This window comes from Pinus tabuliformis, chromosome 5_1 (assembly GCF_031772625.1).
Source record: "Pinus tabuliformis cultivar Carrire ecotype Pingquan chromosome 5_1, CPIR1, whole genome shotgun sequence".
In the NCBI taxonomy this organism is placed as follows: Eukaryota; Viridiplantae; Streptophyta; class Pinopsida; order Pinales; family Pinaceae; genus Pinus; species Pinus tabuliformis.
In genome coordinates, this window is record NC_142305.1 from 796,931,159 (window position 1) to 796,941,535 (window position 10,377).

Below are 10,377 nucleotides of genomic sequence, written 5' to 3' on the forward strand. Positions count from 1 at the left end.
TTAACCTTAGAATAGTTGAGTCAGTTGAATGATTGCCACAGTGGAGCTTGTGGTGATCATTTATTTGGGCTTGCTATAGCCCAAAAAATCTTGTGCACAGGTTATTTTTTACCTTCAATTTTCAAAGATTCTGTTGAAGCAGTAAAAAAAATTCCATCCTTGTCAGGTTTATACTCGGAAAATGCACACCCATCCAGCTTTGATCTTTCATGTTATTACCATCAGTCTGTTAAAAAAGTGGGGCATTGATTTTACAACTTGTAGCCTGCCTTCAGCAAAGGTTCATAAGTATATTATTGTAGCAGTGGACTACTTTACTAAGTGGGTCGAAGTTATGCCCACTTTTGCGAATGATGGTGAAATAGCAGCCTTGTTTCTATTCAACCAAGTCATTTCTCATTTTGGTATTCCAAAGGAGATTGTCACGGACCATGGCAATCATTTCTAGAACAAGATGATGGTTGAATTGGCTCTCAAGTTGGGTTTCCAGCAAGAATATTTGTCTCCTTACTATCCTCAGGCCAATGGTCAGGTGGAAGCCATGAATAAATCCCTGAAAGTTATCCTGCAAAGGAAAATTAATAAAGATCAATCCAATTCGAATATCATGTCATATCTTGTGCTTTGGGCATATCAAATGTCAGTAAAGACCGCTATGGGTTTCACTCCTTTTCAAATATTTTATGGTTTGGAATCGATCTTCCCTGTGGAATGTGAAATTCCTTCTCTTAAATTAGTTGTAGAACTTATTCCAGACACTTCTAGTCTTAACGAACGCCTCGTTTATTTGGAACGTCTTGACGATCAGTGTTGAGATGTAGCCAGAATCAATGAAGATCATAAAAAGATATTGAAGATCCAATATGATAAGGTTGTGCACCCTAGGGTTTTCTCTGAAGGTGACCTTGTCTTGTTCTATCACTAAGAAAAAGACACCTTGGGGGCAAGAAAGTTCAATCCCATGTGGTACAGTCCTTTTATCATTAAAAAGGTCTTGAAAAAAGGAGCTTATAAATTGGTTGATTTTGATGGAAAAGAGCTGGTGGAGCCCATAAATGGGCTTTATCTTAAAAGGTATTATTCATAAGCTTTTTCCTAGAATTTTATTGGTATTGTAGATATTGTATATATTTGTGCATATCTTTCTATAGGTTTCATAATTATATCGATATTTTTTATCTTCTTTGGCAAGTATCGATGGATGATCCGGTATATCTAGGATTCATCGATGGTGCTAGTCAACATACCTAGAATTTGGCTTCTACAGCTTGGGTGATTTACTATCCATTCAGTCAATTGTTAGTTTCAAGAGGCATATGTATTTACCTTGCTTCAAACAATGTTGCCGAATATATTGTTGTTGTTAACTTACTATCTGAAGCAATATCTCTTGCTATTGATTCATTAGTAGTATACTTGGATTCAAAACTGGTGGTGTCTCAGTTAAACATCTATTTTGCGAGAGATCCTTATTTATATAGCTAATTTCTGAGAGTGTGTTTATTATAAAGATCATTTAATTTTATCACATTTATTCATATTCCATGATCAAAAAATTAATTTGTTGATTCCATAGCTAATCAAGCATTAGATTGGCATATTAATCATTCATCACATTAAAATAAAAAATAATTTGTATATATAGTTGTCACATTATGAAACCATTTGTATATAGATAGCATTTATATGTTCAAAATATTATACAAAATTAGGACAAAAATGTCCTACAAAATTAGGGCTTAAGCCCAATCATGTCTATCAAAAAGATCAGGACATCTCTAATCTATATATGTGGTCCCTTCCTTGGATGTGCATCTCAAAAGAAGACGATGGCAGTAGCCACCTGTTGGAAAAGCCACACCCAATCTCATGATACTCCTACCAAGCATCTCTGCATTGCCTCTCATAGATCCTTTACTGCTGCCATAGGTACCTAGTCAGTCAATCTCTCCAAGTTCCTTTGTACAACATGGAGAACTCTCTCAGTCTCAGTTGCAGCACCCTCCACGTATCTTCCACAATGCCTATGCCTGGGTAGACGCTCAGGTCTTACCGGTCCCACATATGTATCATGATAAAACATTTTTGTACGAATTTTTGTCTAATAAAAAAGAATTTCAAGTCATATTTCTGAAATCCAAAAGAAAAATCAAATAATATTAAAAATCTTAAAAAAAAATTACCAATGACACCCCCTGCAGCGACGGGTGGAAGCACCAGATCTAGATCTTCTTTGAAATCCATACATGCATATGGGTATTCCTCAATAGCAATGACTTGTTCTTCCCACCAAAGGAAAAAATCGTCATCGAATGTCGTTCTAGGGACCTAACCACGCCCTAGTCTCTTCATTAAGTCAACCCATCTACCTATATGTGGATCACTTGGGTTGTTGATGGTGGAAATCACTTTGGGTCGAAGTCCTGGTAGTCTCTCAAAGAAGAAAGTACAAATAATAGTACCATACCCAAAATGTTTTGTATTATTATTCTTGATGGAAGATAGTTGTTTTTTCATGTTGGTTAGAAGGGCTTTGCACCAGTCAAAAATTGTGGTAAGGCTATCTATTGTTAAGCTCATTCTAGCATGAGAAGCTCAGTGCAATGAGGCTGATCTAGCTACCCTCACAATGGTAAAAAGGAGAAACCTTAGGGGAAGAATCTCTACATGCTTGATTGGGATCTGTGTCCCTACCTTCGCGGGGTTTCCAGGGAAATAAATACGAATGTAATCATCCACATTAAGGCTTGCTCGGGCCTTCCCTTGAAAATTGACTAGATATCGTCTCCAAGAATGTCCAGTAATGAAGTATATGTCTTCTACTTCAATATGCGGGGGCATTTGATCAATCATGAATGCATCTTCTTCCAGATCCCAGTAGTTGACGAGCATTTCCAACAATCTTGTATTGGTTTTCATATTTGGCATTTTGAAAAACTTCAACAATCCACATCCTCTCAGTGCATCCAGTGCTAATGGATCATTCATAACTTCATTATCTACTGTACTATGCTCTCTTTCCCTCCAACTAATTTTCATCCTACAGTTTCAAGTATTTTGATCCATTAAAATCCATGATTTAAAATATTTGATTGTGCACATGTAGGTTTGCTTCATACATAGTCGTGTATAGGGCTTCCAAATACTTGACTTCAATATACCCAACCCACATACGTGCAGAGTAATAATCCAAAAAATAAATTTCTTATGATAAAGTTATTGAAACAATATGTGAAATGCATGAAATTTCATTGAGAAATCGAATTAGGAGATTACCTGGAATATTGATAGTTGTTCTGGCTTAGAAATTTTGTGGATTGTGATTGTCAGGTTTTGATCCAGAGCTCTTGCACTCAATTTTCTAAAACACAAATGAGTCTTAGTAAGTCAAAAGGTCTTTTATTAGTTGTAATTTCAAAAACTTTAAAAACCCACTTTTGCAAAGTTTATGTTTTATTTATTTTTTATTTTATAAACTTTGTGACCTTTTGGCTTTGAGTGCTGGGATAGGTTGTTTTTCAGGTTAAATTGGAGACTTTGAGATGTTTTTACCACTTCAATTCCATGATCGATGACCCATCATGGCAGGTAATGTTTTCATCACTAGCATATAGGTTAGGGAAGATCACTTTTTCTGTTACATTATGCATTCTAGCCTCCATACTGTGATATATTGCCATAGGGTCAACCCCATTGTGTTATGATGCTTAAATCATTTTTATTCGCCGACTTATAAAATCATGACATGATGGTAGAGCCATCCTTTACATGGGATCATATGTTTTCCATGTTGCAATGATTTAGCAGGCTCAGGAGTCCTCTTTAGTCCCACCATGACTTTTGTGATGAAGATTCGTTCTCCTTCTCCTTCTCTATCATTTTGGATTTATACCCTAGAGGCTCCCACATGTTGAGATGTACTGGTGCATTGCATGTTGACTATTTTTACCTTTTGGCATTAATCCGGATTCACTTGGACTCGTGTATAAGCCACTTTGTGACCATGTCTTTCCACAAAATCAACCTTGCAATCACTTAGCCTCTGCAACTTGACACCTTATGCCCATGGAAAGAACATTTATTTGAGTTTCATTGACAAGTTTTGTCACCTTGAATTGAGCATAGGAATGTTCCACTCCCAGGAACTAGCACATATGTATTTAGACACTCATTCTTTCCACTGTACCATAGGAATTCTTTTATTTTTTTTTAGGCTTTTTAAATATGAAAAAGACAAAAAAATTGTATATTGTAAAAAAGAGCAGGAATGAGAATTTACTTCCATAATTGATAGCAGCAAGAGTCGGTTGTGTCACCCTTGAACAAAGCACTCAAAGCAATTCTTTCCTCCATCAAGATGGGCTTTAGTTTGATTTAGGAGAGCCATAACCTTGTCATTGAGTCAGTACTTCTCCAGTTGGTTATCTCTTCCAATCATATGGAGAGTTTTTTAATACCTCCTGCATGACAAACTTATACAAAGTTATCATATGCTTCCATATAGTCACATTTGAGTTGTGGTTTTGTTCAAGTGAAGTAAACTTGAGTCAGCGTTTCTGCGGTGTCTCTTGACTCATTTTCCATTGGCCATACCTGGTCTGTGAGAGTTATCTTTAGTATCACATCATTTATTTGGTCCTTTTCTCGTGCTAGCTAAGAAGGTCTCCGACGACTTCTTGTTGGTGGGTCTGCTCTTATCGGCTTCGACAATTTTCTCTGAGAGTAGGCCTAGAGCCTCACCCTTGCCCTATTTCTATCATTGATAGGTGACCTTGTACTCAGTATCAATTAGTATCATGGGTCTTTGACTGAGTGGTTTCCCTTGTGTTCGATGTCAGCTTACATTATCACACATTGGGATTTGCACAGTACCTTGGTTTTCATTTGACCCTATTGGTGGATTCCTCGCCTCTGTGCCAGATTTAATTATTGGTTGGTTCAGATGGTTTCTTTCATGCGCTAGCCACATTTTGTGTACACTAAAAACGTGCTTTAGTATGGTTACTTCATCTTTCTTCGTTTGATTCCTTCCAAATTATTGGCCTGTGGGTTACACTCGTATTGGATTGATGTGGTATGCCTTAATGCATTACTTCCAGCAGATATTTTCCCATTGACTCCAACTCATTGCTATGGGAATAAGGTATAGAGTCCTTTTTCAGTACCTTAGGGTTTGTAGTCATCAGTGGTAGACTCCTTCGCTATCGACAGTGAGAATACATCAATGTCTCCTAATTGGTAGATTCTCTCAAGTGTTCGACTTCAACTCATTTATTCACACTTGTTAGATTGTACTGGGGTACCTTGACTCTCATCATCATTATCAGTGAGTTGTCTCGTGTTTGTTAATGGTATACATCAATGACTGGTAATCAAACGATTTCTCACATGGTCGACTTCAGCTCATTTATTCCCATAGTGTAGAAATGTACCATGGCAGTTGGTGAAGACCTCGGGTTGCATCAACATTTTTTGGTTCACTTGTCAGTTCCTCCAGTTTGCTGCCAGTGACACCATCCACCTTATATGTTGCAGTTCATCACAACAGCATTTTATATGTTGGCACCCGAGTTGCATGTAATACCATTATTCCACTTTTTGACTTGGTACTTTGAGGATCAGTTATGTGACATCAGTGATCAGATATCTCCTTCAGCATCATTGATCAATTCTTTTATATGTGATATTGTGACATGGCCTTGATATGTACTTTTGCAGCTATGATCAGATGATCCACTATGTATTTCTCAGTTTCCTTTGTACTTGTATACATATTGGATCCAATCTACACTTGATATGTGGACATGCTTTACTATCTCTGAGAATGGGTATGCCCACCTATGACATGATCTTTCTTTCTGATCTCTTCCACTGGTTTGACAGGCTGGAATCTAGTGATCTCCTCCCAAGTCCTCACATGATTCTTTCGATACACTTAATACATTTCGGCCATAATGTACCCATTCTGACCTCATATATTAGGGGGCATCTGTTATAGCATCATTTATCACCCTTGTATGCTTGATGCTCTGAGTCATGGCCTTGGGCAGCCCTTTCCCTTCAGACTTGGTCCTTTTACTAAAAAACATTATTTTAAATTCCATACATGACTCTACCCTTCAAAAAGTATGTACACACATGGGTCCATCTATACCCAACCCGTGTATATAATTTGAAATATAAAAAAAAAAATATAAAATCCTTATTTTATGGGTGGGGCTTACATGTTACACCGGAAGCCCATGTATAGGAGCCCATGGCCTAATTGTATCCCAACTAAAACAATTTTTTTGAGCTGGTATAAATACACCTCATGGGAAGGCCTAAGGGAGAGAAAGATAGGATATTGATATTATATCTAATTGGTCCCTAATCAAGTCTAATTTATCCATGTACCTCCTGCACTCCCAGCTATAGGAAACTCGTGTTTCCTCATAGATATGTCCATCTCCTTTATATTCCATTTATGTGTATGCATTTGAAAGAGGATTGTTGAGGCTTGGGTTGGACGGATCCAGAGGAAGGTTTTGCTTGGATCCATGGTCAAATCAGGTTATATTCTTCCACATTATTTGCAAACATCAATAAAGAAGCTCTGTCTTATTCTTGATGTGATGATATTTATGCTTTAACTCATGTTATGATCTAATTATGTATGATTTCATGTTTTATATCTATATGCTTCTATGATATAACATTCATATCTTGAACATGCTTTGAACTAATGCTAATATATATGCTTTTCTGGAATGAGTTGCAACTTTTGAAGCATTGGAGGAAGCATAGGGTTTGGACCCTATGGGAACATCCTCAAATGTAGGACCTACATGTACTATCTCTTCATCCCACTTTAGTATTTTAAGCATTAAGATTTCTTGTTTGCTTGCTTCTTGTTGGTAAATGCCCTTCTATCTGTTGGGGTTCTGTTGTGGTCACCAACAACCCCCCCTCTTTGCTTAATATTAGCAATAACGTCGAGCAAAGGGGGGACCCTGAACAAAAAAAATCCCAAAAAATATTTTGTTAAATTTCTGTATTTTTCTCCCTAAGGCTTAAATCGCATCGCAAAGAAAGGTCGAAGCATTACTTAAAGCGCGAGAAGTAAAACTGCGAAAAAGTGACGCGAAGTTCATCGCATCGCATGCATCTCAAACGCGCTCTAAAAGGAGGACCCCCAAGAAACGCCGATCGCCGATATGCGACATCACACATCGCAAACGTCACGCTATGGCACCATGAACCATTGAATAAAATCTGCGATATCTGCGATCTGTGATGTCTGCGATCTGCGATATCAGTGGACTGCGATCTGCGATATCAGTAAACTGCGATCTGCGATCTGCGATCTACGATCTGAAAAGACTCATCACACGATAAACCCAAAGACCAAGCGCGCGCCTTAAAGGAAAATTAATGACCGCATGCTTGAGTATCAAGGAATGATTGCATCGCATTTATCGAAGGGTCAAGTCATGATGCATGTTAGGATTATGCATTCATTAGAGTTTAATGCTTTTATGTTAATCTTTTCATTTCCCTTCTTCTTTGCGTAGACTGCAAGACACGCAACTGATATAAATCTATATGCAGGAAACATCTGAGAGAAAGGGGAAAGTGCCAATCAAATAGCAGAGAGAAGATGCCTCCGCAAACGAATGACGCATGCAGCAGGACCGCGGATTCCAGACTATCAGACAACCGGCACTGATGAAATTAGACTATCCAGGATTCAGAGTCAAAGGCGCACAAAAGCAGCGTGTTCACAAAAGATCTTGAAGCTCAGACTGGGTAAAGAAGAAAGAGAAACGCAAAAGAAGGAGAACGCTCTAGAAAAGCCTGCAACAAAGAGCGGAAACAATTCTCGAAACAGGGGATTGTCCATACAGCACGACTCCTAACCCACTCAGTCATTCGCACGACCGAAAACCGGAATAGCAACAGCAAAATCAGTTCGAGAAGAACCTGGGTTGTGCTAAGTATACACGCGGCGAATACACCCAGCTAGAGAAAGGTTTTCGAAAATATCTTCTGGTCTGTCAGAAGGAGGTGCCAGCTCTTGTTATTTCCACTTTTATCTCCCGAGTAAAAGAAGAAGGCAGCCAGCCGACTCTTCCCAGGAAAGCGTTGCGCAGTTGACAGCACTAAAGAGAATATACAGAAACGGTCAGAAATTAGATTTAAAGTTTTTAGAAATAAATTTGCTTTTAGTAAAGGGCGGTCATTTGAAGCCGATTCCCTAGATTCATGTAATTAATATCAATTAGCTAGTAGTATTTAACCCTTCTCATGGCATTTGGAGAAGGGTCCGGAAATCTATCAAAAAACTTATCCTCAGAACATGCACTTCTGCACCCTCAGAGGAGGTTTTTGATGAATGGATGGATCGAGATTTATTTATGTTTGCATTTTAATGTCTGTTACTGATGTTGCACTTCTGTACTCTTAGCAGATATTAGAAACAAGTAGAAGTAAATCATTATTGCTTGAAGTTTATTAGTGAAATCAGTCATAAATGGTACTTTTATCTCTTGACTAAATTCTGCTAGTATCCCCAAAGTGATATACAGCTGAGTTCTTTATATGTTACTGTATGAATGTCTGTATTACCATTTGGCACTTCTGTACGGTGGAGTCATTTATTTATGCTTGACATATAGAAAACTGATTATGCGATATGTTGTTCACAACTACTCTGCCTAACTTCTTATGCAGAATGGTTTATCTTTATCGATTTATATTCTGATAACAGTTGAATGATCTTTATTACTAGCTGTTGTTAGAAATCTTTCTAGATCGCATAACAAAAGAGAACACCCCGGGTTAGCGTAGATTAGATGTATTGTTTCCCTTCATTAAGATCACATTAGTATAGAAGTAATTTAGCTGTTAGAATTAAGACTAGTTCAGGGAAACCTTTTAGATTAATATCATCAAACTCTACACACACACGCACACCCTTCACATTGGGAAACTGGTCCCATTACCCCCAGTTGGACCCGCTACTCCAAACGGGCAAGGAGCCGCCAACCAGGTTCCAGACCGGGTGGGTATCCCCCTTGTTGTTGACCCGACTTCGGGGCCCTCAACATTTCTGGCGCTAGAAGGAGGGCACGAGCTATGAATGGCGCATAATTCAAAATCCAAATACCATTCTGAGAGCAAATCACCCTCACCAACTTCCCCGACTTCTCCAGTACGACTAAACTCTGAACTAGAAGTCGCTCGGACATCCACCGCTGCTATACACCCCGATACATCAGACCATCCTATTACGATCCCCCTGAAGTTCAAACGTTGATCCGTAAACTCCAGGGATTCTCTATTTTCACCCAGAAGTCTGATAAATCTAAAGGCAGCTTGACTTCGCAGTACAACCCTGCTCATCCCCTGACCCGATTGAAGAGTGAAAAGTTTGGCATCCATCCAACTGAAACCCCTCTCCCTACTAGGAAAAGAGCAAGGAAAGCACCTCCAGAGTCTGACAAAGAGACTCTTTCATCCACTTCGTCCATCTCAACTCCCTCTCCGCGAAGTCTACCACCCACGTCGTCACCTCAAAACACTCATCCATCTCCTACAACCCTTCCTCCGCAATCGTCGAAGGTTGTAACATCTCCATCTTCTCAACATCAAAGATCATCTTCTGCACTTTCGTTAACTAGTCACTCAGCGATGGCCCAATCTCCATGGAACAACCCTGGGGCGGTTTTAATGCCTCCACCCCTAAGTCCAATACCTGCCCATCCTGAGAAATGGCTGCCGAAATTCAATCCAGAAACAGGAATGCTAGCTGAAGAACATATCAATAATTTCATGCTTTCTATTAATCTCAACGGAGTTACCAACGAAGATGCCGTGGTTCGACTTTTCCCCTATACAATGCAAGGGACAGCCGAGTCATGGTACTTTTCGCTGCCCTCCGGATCTATCACCAGCTGGGACATTTTTCAAAATCAATTTCTCACCAAATTCGGCGATGATAGATCGACAGCGACACTAATCAACGATTTGTCCAATCTCAAAGCTGAGGCTAGAGAACCCATTAAAGATTTTAACTTACGGTTCAACAAGATCCTCAACAAAATCCCCGCTGCTTCTCAACCCAGCGAGGAAGTGAGATGCGAATGGTACATCACGGCCTTACCTTCAAACTTGGCCATCTTCGTAGATAGGGCGAGCAAGACAACCTTAGTCGAAAATTTGGCTGAGGCGTTGGCAGTTGAAAGACGCGTAGTAGCCCTAGAAAAGAGATCTACAATCGAAGAGCGTAAATCTAAGAAAATCTCTTTCAAAGAAGACACCAAGAAGAAGCAAACGAAAGATCCTTTCGACATGGAAGGATTACAAAAGGTATTAAAAGCCATGTCCAATGAGATG